We start from the raw sequence: 16,444 nt of genomic DNA on the forward strand, positions 1-16,444 counted from the left end.
GCGCTTGTCTTCAAATGTAAATAATTACACTGATGGACTGAAATGGCTATATTTAGTATGTGATAGAAAACAATATTGCTCAGTATAGAACTACAAATATATGTGTACTGAAACATAAGGTGGAATATAAATAGTATCTATTTACAAAAGGCCGTGTTCCAAAAAGTTTGTAGATTGTTCTCAGAGATCAGAATTGGGAGCCAGAGAATCCCTCCTCTGGCAGTGGGGTGCCTGCTTCCACACCCAAGCCCTCGCTGAGTCTCTGCTGAGAAAAATGGGAGAGGGTTTTCTCCAAGGGCTTTTCTCTGTCCCCTTTGCCTTCCTCCCTCCCTTCGCTGTCCTGAAAGCAGCACTGAAGTGGAGGGTTGGGGAAGGGGAGGAAGCCCTCTCTTCTCCTTTCCTTGTCTTCTCTCTTTCTTCCTCTCCTGTCTTCTACCAGCTTTGCCTGGGGAAGATTGGAGTCCCTGGTTCCAGGATCTGGTGATTGGGGCTCAAGAAGAGCAAGGATGGTGGTGGGTGATGTTGGGCTTGAGTCTGTAGATAGGTTAGCAGGGGTGAAGGATGGGGTAGAAAGCCTCTGTGGGTTCCAGAGGGGAAGGAAGCTTTTTCATGTCTGCAAGCAGCTACTGATAAGGGGCATATGTGAATTGTGCACGTATAGGCTATGGGATTGCTTGCGTTGTGCAATGATAATACACTCTAGTGACACTATGAAGGGAGGAAGGTCACTAACAAGTAATGAGCACTCAGTAATGTACTCGACCCTGCACAGAGCACTTTACTAAATCTCATTTTACTCTTACTCCAGATGAAGTAGCTGCAATTATCCTCATTTTACATAAATCAGTTCACTAAAATTTGCATAGCTAGTAAATAGAAAAGCAGGGAATGAATGAAGGACTCACAGCATGCTTCACAATACTAGAACCAAAGCTTAGGAAATTGAAATGTGGGCTCTGGCTCTTTCCTCTCAAAGTTGCCTGGGCTCTTGGGACCCTGTTTGCTCCAGTCATGTTTATCAGCAGAGCTAAATGAATTTCAGGGTAAACTTTTCAACTCTTTTATCACTGATACACTTCTGCCTGGAGCTCCACGCAACTGAGTATAAGCAGAGTGTCCTAGGCTCACAGCCAGACAGACTTTATAGAAGTCCAGAAAAAGCAGGGTTTACAAATGAAACACAGGGAGTGGGACAATAAAACAGTTTACCTCTGGTATCTCTTCAAAATTATGGGTAAAGGAACATGAAAAATTATGTCATGGTCAGCGCGGTTGAATGAGATGTGGCTGACTCTCCTCTCTCTCTCTCTCTCTCTCTCTCTCCCTTTTAAGACACAGAGTCTTTGTATGTTGCCTAGGCTGGCCACAAACTCCTGTGCTCAAGCAATTCTCCCACCTCAGCTTCCAAAGTTGCTGGGATGCTGGGACTATAGGTGTGCACCACTACACTTGGCCCAATCTCTTTTTTTAGACACAAACAAAAAGTACAAAAAGAACAAAAAGTACCACTAGATTTTTCAGCTGTGGGCTGCATTATGGTAAATGCTCTCAGATGTGGGCTTTATAAAATTATATTGATGCAAAGGTGAGCAGAGATTTTACTAATATCTATTTCCTTTTTGTCAGGATCCTTCATGGTCCTTTTATTATGATCCTTTATAATCCTTTTATTGTGATTCTTCATACTGTCCCAGTTCCATGGTATAGTTTACATAGAATTAAATTTGAATGGGCCAAAATTATATAGTTTAGCATATTTAGCCCCCATTGTGGTAAGCAATTGACCAAATCTGCTAACGTGAACTTTGGTGGCACACTGGTGTGACACAGCAAAACTAGCAGCAGGTGTTCAGTCTCATTAATTTTCATGTGTAGCTAATCAATGAACAATTATGGAAAACATTTTCTTTTCTTTCTTTATTATTGTTTTTTCCAGATAGGGTCTCTGTTGTCCAGGCTAGAGTGCAGTGGCACAATCACAGCTCACTGCAGCCTCCATCTCTTGAGGCAATCATCCCACCACAGCCTCCCGAGTAGATGGGACCACAGATGTGCACCACCCTATCCAGCTAATTTTATTTTTCATTTTGTTTTTGTAGAGACAAGGTCTCACTGTGTTGTCCAGGCTGGTCTAGAAGTCCTGGGTTCAAGTGATCCTGTTGCCTCTGCCACCCAAGGTGCTGGGATTGCAGGTGTGAGCCACTGTGCCCAGCTGATAACATTTTCAGAAGTAATATTCATCAGTGAGATATGAAACACAGTAGTTTGATGGGCTGCATCTTGAATGGCTGTACCTAATGTCATCATGAAACAGCCTTGACTGTTAGAGGCAAACCTTCAGGTCAGCCAAAAAGAAAGGCAATTATTGTTTGTTCCCCGCTACCCCCATATCCCATATTCTGTAGATTCTCCTTTTTGGTTGTACTTTGAACCAGTGTAATGAAAGGGCAGAGCTTAAAGTTTTCTAATGTAACTCAAAATTGCATGGGAATTTTGAGGAAATTTTGTACCAAATGAACAATCCAAATGAACCACTTTGATGAAAAATTCTAGTCTTGTTAGTCAGCAGAGATTAAAATCAGTAGGTCCATCCAGTTCTAGGAGGTGATTAAAAACTCCTAAACTCTACAAAGTTCAGGAAATTAACACATTCAAGAAGTTAAAAGCAAATTGGGATTTTCACAAATCTAGAAGAAAGCGACTCAAGTCATATATATTGACTCAGAAAACTCTAACATTGGTTCTATCTGAGTGAGAACGCCTCCAACCCATATATTATTTTCTTCTAAGAGAGTCTGATATGCATTATTTTCCTTCAGATTTAACCTCCTTATTACTAGATGCTTACTGTCATATTTGAGCAGATGATATCAAGAAATTAAGTTTATCCAGATTAATTTGCTTTTATTGAAGGCCTAGGTGGTCAATGCTTCAGTGGTCACCAAGCATCAGAAAAAAATATGTATACTAGGATAGCTGGAGAAAAAAGTTAAACAAAACAGCTTATCCTGTGGGTAGAAGGAAGGTAGGGGACAGGCGATGATATGGCTGAGCAGTAACAATTACTGAGCTATGCGGGGAGATGTTCATTCCCAAAGTTGAATTGAGACAGACATGGAAAATGTGGAAATAGGCCAGGCATAGTGGCTCATGCCTGTAATCCCAGCACTAATGTGAGTGGATCACTTGAACTCAGGAGTTTGAGACCAGCTTGGGCAACGTGGCAAAACCCTGTCTCTACAAAAAATACAAAAATAGCCAGGTGTGGTTGCATGCACCTTGGTCCCAGCTACTTAGAAGGCTGAGGTGGGAGGATTGCTTGAGCCCCGGAGGCAGAGGTTGCAGTGAGCTGAGGTCGTACCACTGCACTTTAGCCTGGGCGACAGAGCGAGACCCTGTCTCAGAAAAATATAATAATAATAAAAAGAAAATATGGACATAATCTAAATCAGGTACAGATAGCCAATAACTCTTTAAAAAACTTTAAAAATTTAAAAATATTAATTGACAAAGATTGAGTATATTCAAGGTGTACAATGTGACGATTATATCTACTTATACATTGTGTAATGATTACCTCAATTAAATTAATCAATACATCCATTACCACCCATGCTGTATATTAGATCTCTAGGACTTGTTCATTTTGTATTTAACCAAGACTTCCCCATTTCCCCACCCCCGTAGTCCCTGACAACCACTGTTCTATTCTTTTCTTCTATGAGTTTGACACTTTAGGCTCCACATATAAGTGAGATCACACAGTGTTTATCTTCCTATTTCTGGATTTTATTTTGCTTAGCATAATGTCCTCCAGGTTCATTTATATCATCACAAATGGCAGGATTCCCTTATTTTTTCTGGTTAAATATTATTATATTGCATATATATACACTACATTTTCTTTATCCTTTCATCTATTGAGTGATACTTAGGTTGTTAGTGTATTTTGGCTCTTGTGAATAATGCTGCAATGAATGTGGGGGTGCAGGTATACTGATTTTATTTGCTTTGGATATATACCCAGACATGGGATTGATAGGTCCTCAATTTTTTTGAGGAACCTTTGTTTTCCATAATGGCTGCACCAATTTACTTTACCACTGACACTGTACAAGGGTTCCGTTTTCTCCACACACTTGCCAACACTTGTCATTGTTTGTCTTTTTCATAAAAGCCATCTTAACAGGTGTGAGGCAGTATCTCACTGTGGTTTGATTTGCATTTCCCTAGTAATTAATGATGTCGAGCACCTTTTCATATACTTGTTGACCATTTGTATGTCTTCTTTGGAAAAATGTCTACTCAGGTCCTTTGCTTCTTTTAAATATGTTTATTATGACTATTTTTGATTAATAATATTGAGTAATCAATACTTTTTATTTAAAAATAATACTGAGTAATTAATGCATATTTTTTATTTAAAAATAATACTGAGGTTTTTGTGCGTTGTGTGAGTTTCTGACATATTTTGAATATCAACTCCTTATCAGATACATAATTTGCAGACATTTTCTCGCCTTCCATAGGTTGCCTTTTTACTGTTTATTGTTTCTTTTTTTTGTGCAAAAATTTTCTGCTTTGATGCAATCCTGTTTATCTATTTTTGCTTTTTTTGCCTGTGTTTTTGGGGTCACATCCAAAAAAACCATTGCCCAGGTCAATGTCAAGAAGCTTTTTCCTTAGATTCTCTTCTGATAGTTTTATAGTTTCAGATGTTACATCTAAGTCTGTAATTGATTTGGGTCTATTTTTGTATATGGTGTGAGATAAGGGTTCAATTTCATTTTTCTGCATTTGGATATACAATTTTTCTAATCATTTGTTAAGGAGACTTTCCTTTCTCCATTGTGCATTCCACTCCTCGTTTTATTTCTGGGCTTTCTATTCTTTTCTATTGGTCTATGTGTCTATTTTTATGCCAGTACTATACTGTTTTAATTACTATAGTTTTGCAATGTAGTTTGAAACGAGGGCATGTGATACTTCCAGCTCTGTTCTTTCTCAAAATTACTTTAGCTATTCTGGGCCTTTTGTGATTCCATACAAATTTTTCTATTTCTGTAAAAAATGCCATTGGAATTTTGATAGGGTTTGCATTTCTGTAGATTGCTTTGAGTAGTATAGATATTTTAACCATATTAATTCTTCCAGTCCATGAGCACAGACAATCTTTCCATTTATTTGTGTTTTCTTTAATATCTTTCATCAAGTTTTTACAGTTTTCAGTGAATAGATCTTTTCCCTCCTGGGTTAAATTTATTCCCAAGTATTTTATTCTTTCTGATGCTTTTGTAAGTGAGTCACTTTTAACATTTCTTTTTTGGGTAGTTGGTTATAGTGTATTGAAATACAACTGACTTCCATTTGTTGATTTTTCAATCTTGCAACTTTACTGAATTTGTTTATCAGTTTTTTGGGGGGTAGAATTTTAGGGTTTTCTTTATATAAAATCATGTCTTCTGCAAGCAGACAATGTAACTTCTTTCTTCTCAATTTAGATGCCTTCTTTTTTCTTGCCAAATAGCTCTGGATAGGACTTCCAGTACTATGTTGACTAGAAGTGGCAAGAGTGGGCATCCTTTTATTGTTTCTGATCTTAAAGGAAAAGCTTTCAGTTTTTCATTGTTGAGTATGATGTTAGCTGTGGGCTTGTATTTTGGCCTTTATTATGTTGAGGTGTATTCCTTCTATACCTAATTCGTTAAGAGTTTTTTTTTTTTAATCATGAACAAACATTGAATTTTGTCAAATGTTTTCTCTGCATTTATTGAGATGATCACATGATCTTTATCCTTTATTCTGTTAATGTGGTGTATCACACATGTTGATTTACATATATTGAACTATTCTTGCATCTCATGAACAAATCCCACTTGATCATGCTGTGTGATCCGTTAACATGCTGTTGAATTTTGCTTCCCAGTGTTTTGTTAAGGATTTTTGCATCTAAATTCATTAAGGATATGGGCATGTAACTTTCTTTTCTGGTAGCCCCCTCATCTGGCTTTGATATGATGGTAATTTGGCATGAGGCTAAAATGAGTTTGAAAGCGTTCTCTCTTTTTAAAGTTTTAGGAAGAGTTTGAGAAAGATTGGTGTGAATTATTCTTTAAATGCTTGGTTAGAATTCATCTGTGAAGGTGTGTAGTCCTGAAGGTTTTTTTTGTTTGTATTTGTCAAGAGGTTTTTGATTACTGATTCAGTTTCCTTAATCAGTATTGGTTTGTTCAGGTTTTCTATTTCTTCATGGTTAGTCTTGGTAGCTTGTATGTTTCTAGGACTTTATCTAGTCCTAAATTATTCAATTTGTTCATAGTAGCCTCTTATGATCCTCTCTGTATTTCTGTGGTATCAATTGTAATGTTCTCTCTTTCATTTATAATTGTATTTGAGTCCACTCTCTTCTTTTATTGGTTAGTCTAGCTACAGGTTTGTCATTTCTGTTGATTTTTTTAAAACAACTTTTAGTTATGTTGATTTTTTCTATTGTCCTTCTAGTCTCTATTTCATTTATTTCTGCTCTAATTTTTATTACTCCTTCCTTTTGCCGACTGTGGACTTAGTTCTTTTTCTAGTTCCTTGAAGTATGAAGTTAGGTGGTTTATTTGAGGTCTTCCCTTTTTCTTAATGTAGGTCATTGTCAGCCAAAAATTCCTTATCAAGTGCCTACACTATGTTTAATGTTATATCAAAGACTCCACTATAATACAGTATAAGATATCCTTAGTAAATCTAAATGATAATTTGTTTCATGGTGTTAGAAAGAAAAAAATCTGACATCTTTACTGAGTTTCAATTCTGAGGCATGCAGATTTTGTTATTGGCTGGAAACCTGAAGTGGGTGAATGAAGTTCTAAAATAGTAAGACCTTGAGAAAAGCCTGGGGAACTGCACTGAAAAATCAGACAAAGATGGTTTGTTCCTGATGCAAATAGAGGAGGCAGGTTGGGCCAAGGGGGCAGTTGTCACAGATCATGGCTGGGTGTAGGTCTCAACTCTGTAAATCTGTAAATTCAATCTCCTTCACGTTGTAGGACATAAGCAAAACTCACAAGAAAATGATGACGGACGGGAATCATCATGTAGTAGTCTTTAGGAAAAACTGTGACTACCAAGCTGAGCAGAATGTTTTTGTCAGCTAATCATATAGTATCAGGAGATGAAGACACTCAGGAAGCACAGGTATCCTTAGAAGTTGCCTAGAGCCTGGCACATGGGCACATGACCAAACTCTTCTAATGGTTCATACTGCTCCCCTGAGAAGCACAGGAGACCACTGACAAATCCTGATTTGCCTTTTGTACATTTCATATCACCTAGTTCACATAGTCTTTAGTTCAGATGGCCTGTCTGAAGATTAGAGTGTCTGTTCTGTTGTTTGGTCATTTCTTTCTTTCTTTTTCTTTTTTTGAAAGGGAGTCTCTCTCTGTCACCCAGGCTGGAGACAGTGGCGCGGTCTTGGCTCACTGCAAGCTCTGCCTCCTGGGTTCACGCCATTCTCCTGCCTCAGCCTCCCAGGTAGCTGGGAATACAGGCACCCGCCACCATGCCTGGCTAATTTTTTGTATTTTTAGTAGAGATGGGGTTTCACCGCATTAGCCAGGACGGTCTCAATCTCCTGACTTCGCGATCCACCCAACTCGGCCTCCCAAAGTGCTGGGATCACAGGCGTGAGCCACCATGCCTGGCCTATTTCTGCTTGGGAAGTATCACTTCTTTTGAAGGGCAGATGACATGTTTCAACAGATCTGCATTGTTTTTATGAGTTTAGTTCTCAGATCAGGGGCTGAGACTGCCTAATTTCCAACGCTGGTTGCTGAGGATAAGGAGCATTGTCCTGGAAAAGTATATTCCTTTGTTCCACAAAGGAGAAAGTTGAGGCTTGCAGAATTTACCTGCTCTAAGGACAGAGTGAGAATTGAATGCAGGGATCAGGTCTGGTGACACACACCATTGTCTTGGCCCCAGTGACATGATTGCTCTGTTGATCTGAGAAGGCCAGAGTGAAGGGCAGTGGGGTTGCCTCCTGTTTGCTTTGTAGGAAGAGCTTTCTGCTGGGAAAAATTGGCAAGCTCTGGTGATAATGCTAAGAAAGCTCCAATAAGCTAGTTTCTCTCTAGAGACTTAGCAGAGAAAGAAGGTGACTTGAGCTCCTTATTGACAGGTATGCAAGCCAAACGTGGCTGATTCATACTCTACTAGGTAGGGGGCTGCAGCAGCTCATCCAAGAGAGCTCTAGGATGTTTCTGATGCTAGGGGGCCTCAGATGCTTCCAAAGGAGTGGGAAGAAACTAGCCTTAACCAGGGTATAATGAAGAACAGTTGCTTGAGAAGAAAGTATTTAATATGCTCTATTCTTTTTTAGAACAGACCCACAATCCCATATCTCAAATCTTTGCAGCCAGATGTAGTTTGGATTTCAGAATATTTTGAATTTCAGGAAAAGGCATATAACATGTGTTATATACTCCCAATGGTATTTGGGGCAGCATCTTCTAAAAATATAAATATTTCAGCAGTGAAACACAAATAGTTGCATCAGGTGAGATATGTAAATAATATGAATAGTCTCTCATCAGTCCAGTTCAGGTTTTGCAGCTACATGAATTTGTTTTAATGTAGCTGTGAGGGCTTTGTGAGCCTCAGAATTTCAGATAAGAGGACCGTGGACCAGTGTTACTTTTTATGTGATATTTTAATCTGGACATATTTCTGATCAGTAAATTGCTGAACAATTAATATTTTCAAACATTTGCATGAAAAAAGCCCCCAAACTTTGTCATTCTAGCCTGTTTATCTCATTCCCACTCTATAACTCGTTCCCAAACTCTTCTGTGCATCAAATCGTCTGGAGAGTTGGCTAACTGTGTTTATTTCTGGGCTTCCTACCCAGGAATCTGCCTTTAAAAAACAGAGTGGATGACTCTGATGCAGGTTGAACTGGACCCCATAAAGGGGCACCACTGCCATTTGTTGCTCTGAGGTGCAACCTACAGACCTGCAGACCCTGGAGCAAAAGTTCATCTTGCAAAGGTGACTCCATGTGTGTGGCAGTAGATATCCTTTGCATATACTGGACCCCATCTACACCCTTGCCTTAAAAGATGCCTGGAGGAGCTTGTCCTGGGGCGTGCTGGGAAGGTTAGCTAGGCAGGGACCCAAGAACCAGGAGCATAAGGTGACAGCACAGATGCAGGAAGAGGAGAAAAGAGAGTTAACAGTAGATTCTTGCTATGTGCCGGATGCTTTTCAGAGGCCCAGTCATTGAATAATCACAACAGGGGTACAACTGGGTAGGGTGTGAGGGTGAGGTTATTCCATTTTTTTCTGGAGAAACAAGATCAGAGAGATGAAGTCACATTGTATGGAGGTGAGATTCTATTATTTTTGGATCCATCACTCTACCCTTGCTTCCATCCTTCCTCTCTTCCCTTCCAACTGCAATCACAGACATTTGTGCTAATTATCCTGCTCAGTTCATTCACATCGTTGGTCTATGCCAGGCCCTTTTCTTGTTTTGTTTTATTTAATTAATTATTTTTCTCTTCTTTTACCCCAACCTCACTTGCATTTTCCTTCCTTCCATATTGACTGCACTTCATGTATCTTTGTGAACTCTACTGTGTCTCTGCAAAAGTTGACACTGTAAGACTGTAAACACATATGAAGTATCGAAACATTTTAGAAATACTGTTATTGAAGATTTTTGGGTGGTTGTTCTCTTCCAAAGAAAAATAATTTCTTGAGAAATTAATTTATTATAATTATTAGGATGGGAGGTTTGGATTAACCTTTAAGAGGGTATCAGACTTAGCAAAATGAATTCTCAAAAAAATCTCTGGCTACAGCTGTCTTTAGGACTGAGGGGATAAGGAGGCACCCAGCTTGTGGAGCGAGAGGCATGGCTTGTTTTAACCCACACTGACCGCACAGGGGAGCTTTAAGCCTTTTCTGTACAGCCCAGTCGCCCCTCTCATATTAATGGCGCTGCGGCAAGGACAACAGTCACGTTTTGGCCAAATGTACGCCCCTTTTCCGACAAGACCACCAAATCTAGTCATCTGAGGTGGCACTAAAAATTTGTGACAGTTTAAATTTAAGTAGAAGAACATTGCAAGATTCTCTTGTATGGCTTGTGTGGAACAGGTCGTTTTTGCAGCTAAAGAAAGGATTAGATTTGCAAATAAGCCCCAGGCTGCATTTGCTCTATTTTATTTTATTAAGAAAATTTAAAAAATTATTATTTTAAAAAAGAGATGGGCTCTCGCTATGTTGACCAAGCTGGTCTTGAGCTCCTGGTCTCAAGAGGTCTTCCTGCCTCGGCTTCTCAAAGTGTTTGGGATTACAGGCGTGAGCCACCGCTTCTGGTCAGATCTTATAATATCACTAAATATAATTTGTCCCCAAGTTTGGAAGAGAAAGGAGGCTATTTCATAGGAGTCTTTGAGTTTATTAAAAAACTGTTATATTATTGAAAATTTCAAATATATGTAGAAAAAACAGTACAGTGGACCCGATGTATCATTACTTATTCATACATACCATACACAATTACAACCAAGAATGTCTGGGAAGTATTGTGTCAACTCTACCCTCTTCAATGTTATTTTGAACTAAATCTCAGACATCACATCGGAATACTTTGATATGTGCCTCTCAAAGATAAGATGACCACAATATTATTGTCACACTCACATAATTAATTCCTTAGCATCGACTATCCAGTGTTCCCACATTTCTGATTATCAGGTAAAATTTTTTTTTTAAATTTCATTTTCTCTCTTTCTCAGCTGCTTTGTGATGGTAAGGTAAATTTTTCAATAGTTTGTTTTAATCATAATCCAAATATAGCCTAAACATTGTGATTTATTGACATTTCTCCTATGTCTCTCATGATTCATGTGTTATTGTTGTTGAAGAAACTGAATCTTTTGTCCTGGAGAATTTCTCACAATTTTGATTTTGTTGTTCACATGTGGTGGTTGTTTTACATGTTTTCCTGTCTCTTATAAGTTGGGTGTTTATAGTTAGAGGCTTGGATAGATGCCATCTCTCTCTCTCTCTTTCTTTCTCTCTCTCATCCATCATCTATTGTTTATAATCTATCTCTCTATTTAACCTATACTTGTTTCTCTTTTTATCATGTTGTCAGCCATTATGATCATTCATACTGAACAGTTGTGAAGTGGTGATATTCTAATTCCTTTATTAACTGGAACACTTCTATAAAGAGACTTTGTTTTATCAACTACTTGGCTGTCTTAGGTTCAGATATTATAGGAGAGACAGGATAAATGTTTGAGACTTTCCCTGTATTTACTAGTTTTCTCAACAATATGCTGATTACCTAGCGATATGGTTTGGTTGTGTCCCTACTCAAATCTCATTTTGAATTGTAGCTCCCATAATTCCCATGTGTTGTGAGAGGGACTGGGTGGGAGATAATTGAATCATGGGGGCGGTTTCCCCCATACCGTTCTTGTAGTAGTGAATAAGTCTCACGAGCTCTGATGGTTTTATAAGGGGAAATCCCTTTTGCTTGGTTCTCATTCTTCTCCTGCCTGCTGCCATGTAAGATGTGACTTGCTCCTCCTTGCCTTTTGCCATGATTGTGAGGCCTCCCCAGCCATGTGGAACTGTGAGTTAATTAAACTTCTTTTTCTTTATAAATTACCCAGTCTCAGGTATGTCTTTATCAGCAGCGTGAGAACAGACTAATATACCTAGCATCTGCCAAAGGTGACCAATAATGTTTTTGTTGTGGTATCATTATGAATTCATGGATTTAAGCATATTTGTGTTTCAACCCTTTGCAGTTACTGTGCTATCTTTGCCCAATGGGGGTTTACTCAGATCGACTTTTGGGTACTTTGGTCATGATCCCGGTACTCACCAAGAGCTTTGTTGCAGTTTGGTATGGCAAGATATGTCAGGCTCATCTTGGACTTTTTTTTGGCCCAGCCCTGGAATCAGTCATTTCTTCTGGTTCCCTTGGAGAGAAATGATATTGCAAGGCCATAAACTGGGTATATCCCAGACATTTTATAAAGAGAGGCTACTTTCCAGCTCCTGAGGATGAGGAGGAGAAAGGTACCAGGCACCATCAACCAGCTTATAGATCTGCTGGGAAGATCAAGCAGCTGTGTGCCCTGTGCACTGAAATTGTTCTACACTTTATTTCTTTGTTCAGCCCAGCTGGTGCTGCTGAGACAGTACCTTCACAAGGGCTTAAGGACTGCCACCCATCAGCTCTCCCAGAATGCTGGTTGCTTGACATGGTGGAAAGATCAGGGGCATTGGGCCTACTCACACCTAAGTCTACTTTGTAGCTGGCCACTTACTAGCCCTGTGCCATGGCCAAGTTATTCAAGTTTCCCAAGCCTCCATCTTTTAATCTGTAAAATGGAATTAATAACAGCTACCTCAGACATTTTTTAGGCAATTAACATAGATGATCTTTTCTAGCTTAATGAATTTAACCTGTAAAAAACCCAGCACAGTACTTGCACACAGTACGTATATTAGGCGGTTAATTCAAATGATCACCGTATACTCCAAGATAGCAAATTGGGGATGATCATTTAACCCTAATTAGTAATTAGCTATTCCCAGTTGAATCAAACATCATGCCAGCATGAAAATGAACAATGAGGAAGATGTGTGGAAAAGGAAGCCAGTGAGCTCTTTGCTGGCCTGATGTTATCTATTAGATTAAGGTCTAAAACTTTTTCTGTCTTTAGATAAATTTTCTAGGGTAAGCCCCTTTCCACTTCCCATTTCCCAACAAATTAATAGCATACATAATAATCCTTCAACTTATACATTCAGATCAGGGGTCTACTTTATAAGCATTAAATTAAAAAGGCCATGCCCAGATAGAAGGGCACCAGAAATCACCAGGTCTCCTAGAGTCTCTGATGTGATGCTGCCTTTGTTTCTGTTTGGTTATCTGGGAAGTACCCTGTTCAACCCCTCTGGCTTTACCTCTCGAGCATGGCCCAGTGACAGTGACTCCTTGCTTTCCAAAGTCCTGTCCTTTGACCCTGTTCCTTGTATGCGTAAAAGTCTCCACAAGTAAGACTAAAATTGTTGCCCATGTTACTCTCTCTATATAGAGTCAAGTCTGCCTTCAGCACTTTTACGCCTTTTTGGGTGGGGTGAGGGGACAAATACTACAAAGAAAGAAATGAATCCAAGTAGATGTATTCCTGTGTGTCATATCATTAATATACAGATAATACATTCTGAGGCTCACTCTGATAGAATGAGTTCCTTCAGCTGCTGGGTCCCTGTAGTGCTGTGTACACACATTTAGGCACACTTACCCAGTTTCACTGTGTTCTTTAGTTGACTAAATGATGAGAGCTACTTTCTTCTCTTTTTTAAAATATCAAGTGCCTAGGGTGGTGGATGTTACATAAAAGTTTAAAGATACATCTTTAACGGTGGGTCACTGAAGTCTGTTAAGATCTTTCAAAAATAGTTTTTTCATTATAAGTAACGTTCAAATTATACAAAATTTAGAAAATAGTGACAAGAAAAAAGATGAATGATAATCTCATCATCCATACAACTCCTCTGAATGTTTTGCTCTTTTTAAAATACATAATGAAATTTTAAAAGCATAGTTTACACACTTTCTATATTGTATTTTTTAACCTAACATGATGTCATAAGTATTTATTATGTCATTACAAAGTTATTATATTCATATTTGAATAATTGCACTATTTTCACTATTTTGGATATTTAGATTGTTTTTTGTTTTTCTCATGTAATAATAGCACTATAATAAATATGTGAGTATAATTTTAATCAGTTTTGAATTATTTCTCTATGAAAGAGTTATGTGGGATTGCTACATAAGAGGATATGTGTAATCTTTTAGATTTTTATGAATATTGTCTAACTACTCAAAAATTTTATATCATCTTATAATCTATCACATATATATTTGAATGTGCTACATCACACCCTGATAAGCTGTAGGCGTTTTTTTGATGCTTTTCATAATAACAATAAAAAATGGAATTGTGTTTGATTATTGTTAAGGGTAAGCATTTTTTCATATTTTTGGTTACAGTTGTGTTTCTTCAGGTTAAAGGATAATGGATCTTGACTAGATCTTAGCAATCATCTGCTCCAGTGTCCTTCAGATGTTTCTCATAAACAGTTTGCATTTTTCAAATGCAATCTTATACACCCCAATCTCTAAAACAGATACAAATACAAGTGCTCTTGATGGAATGGGAGTGGAAGGTCCCATAAACCCCACTACTCAACTTTCCCTCAACCCCTGAGACTGCTCTAAGGAATACTAGGGCTCCAGGAAATAGAGTTTGAAAACCACCCATTTGCCTCTGCCATGGTCTTACTCTTGGCAGATTTTCCTGCAGAATCCCTGCAGAGGTAATTTAGTGATGTGTAGAGCCACAGTCTGTGTGTGATCTCCGGAGGAGCAAAGTGAGGGCCGCCAAGAAGTACCGACTACAAAATCTCTTTGGGGTATAGACAAGGAGTGGTGTGCATATGTGTGTGGGTGGCAGTGCTGGGAATATTTCTGTTGGGGAGATGTAATCTCTCTCTAATAAGTAGCCTTTCACATTTTTAAATAGTACACTTAATGCTCCGAACTAAACATCTTTCTTACAAAGAGGAACAATAAGGGGCGAAATGACTCATGTTACAAAAGGACCATAGGGTCTCTTTAAGTGGCATCTTTTCAGGAGCTTGTTTGCAGATCATTAAATACTTAATAGAGGGAGAAAGAAATAATCTATGTGTTCCAGGCCACTGGTGATTAAGTAGCAATCAGATATAAAACAAAGCAGATCTGAAGTTATACTGATTTGTGTCTCATGTTGAAATTCTGCATTTTACCAGCCAGGGAGCAAAAGTGTGATACCATGCAATTCACTATCCAAGTACTTGTCAATTAGAAGTTGTCTCTCCAATTCATACACACCTGCTGGTGTTGCCTATGCAGTACATTTTCAATGTGCATATTGGCATAATGGAGGTCTTGTTAAAAATGTTGATTCTCATTAAAAATCTCAGAGGTAGGACTGGGGTGTCTTCATTTCTAAAAAACTCTCAGGTGGTGCCAGTGGTGTTGGTTTCTGGACCACATTTTGGGTGGTGAGGGTCTAGGGATGATTTCAACAGCTTTGTAGCGGATTCAAAATTTCCTCCATCTTTTTACTCTTAGAACACTTGCTCACTTGAATTCACTCACTTGAATTAAATGCACACTAACTCATCAATAAACTAACAAAGTAGACACAATCCCAGGAAGTCTTTCTGCTCCTTACAGTCATCTCATGCTCTCCTCCCAATTTCACTTTTTACTTGTTATCGCTTCATCTTCTAGGGTTCAATACAAGCATATTCATGGAGCTAAAGAGCCACTTAGTAAGCAGATACAGAACACAGTGTATGGTGCTAGGATTTCCCAACCTCTGCACTATTGACATTTTGGACTAGATAATTTTTTGTTGTGAAGACTGGCCTGTCCATTGTAGGATGTTTAGCAGCATCCCTGACCTCTACCCAGTAAATACCAATGTCATCCCCATCCCAACCCCACCTGATACCTGTTCATGACAATCAAAAATGTCTCCAGATATTGCCAGATGTGTCCTGGGAGGATGGGACATTTCCTCTGGCTGAGAACCACTGCTCCAGACTGTGCATGGTCTGGGGACCAAACAGAAGAAATTTTTGAGTGAAGAAAGGAAGAAAGCAACATATTTTTTGTTGTTGTTGTTAGTTCTCAACATTAACAAAGTCAGGGACTGGGCACTGGAATCTTTGCTTCAGTCCAACATTTCCACTTCTGTGATTGTAGAAGAAAGAGGAGAAGCAGCATAAGGACCACGGACCTCCTCCATCTTTGTTGCAACCTTCCCACTCATGTATGGGTGCACCTCATGTGTGTAGCCCAAATTACTTGGCAGACCCTAGTTGCAAGGGAGTTTAAGAACATGGTGGTATCTTAGTCTGTTTTGCTGTAAAAGAATAACTGAGGTTGGTTAATTTATAAAGAAAATAGGTTTATTTAGCTCATGGTTCTGTAGGCTGTACAGGAAGCATGGCGCTGGCATCTGCTCAACTTTTGGTGAGGGCTTTTGTGCTGTATCAAAACATGGTGGAGAAGGTCAAAGGGGAAGCAGACATGGGAGAAGAGAGACCATACCTGAGGGGGCATCCTGGCTTGATAACAACCCACTTTTTTGGGAACTAATAATTCCCTCAAGAACCAATCCAGTCCTGTGAAAGAAAGAACTCCCCACCATGAAAATGGCACCAAGCCATTCATGAGGGATCTGCCCCAGGACCCAAACACCTCCCACTAGGCCCCACCCCACAACACAGCCACATTGAGAATCAAGTTTCAGCATGATTTTGTGGGGACAAACAAACCATATCCAAACCATAGCAG

This window comes from Pan troglodytes, chromosome 6, assembly GCF_028858775.2.
Source record: "Pan troglodytes isolate AG18354 chromosome 6, NHGRI_mPanTro3-v2.0_pri, whole genome shotgun sequence".
Lineage (NCBI taxonomy): Eukaryota > Metazoa > Chordata > Mammalia > Primates > Hominidae > Pan > Pan troglodytes.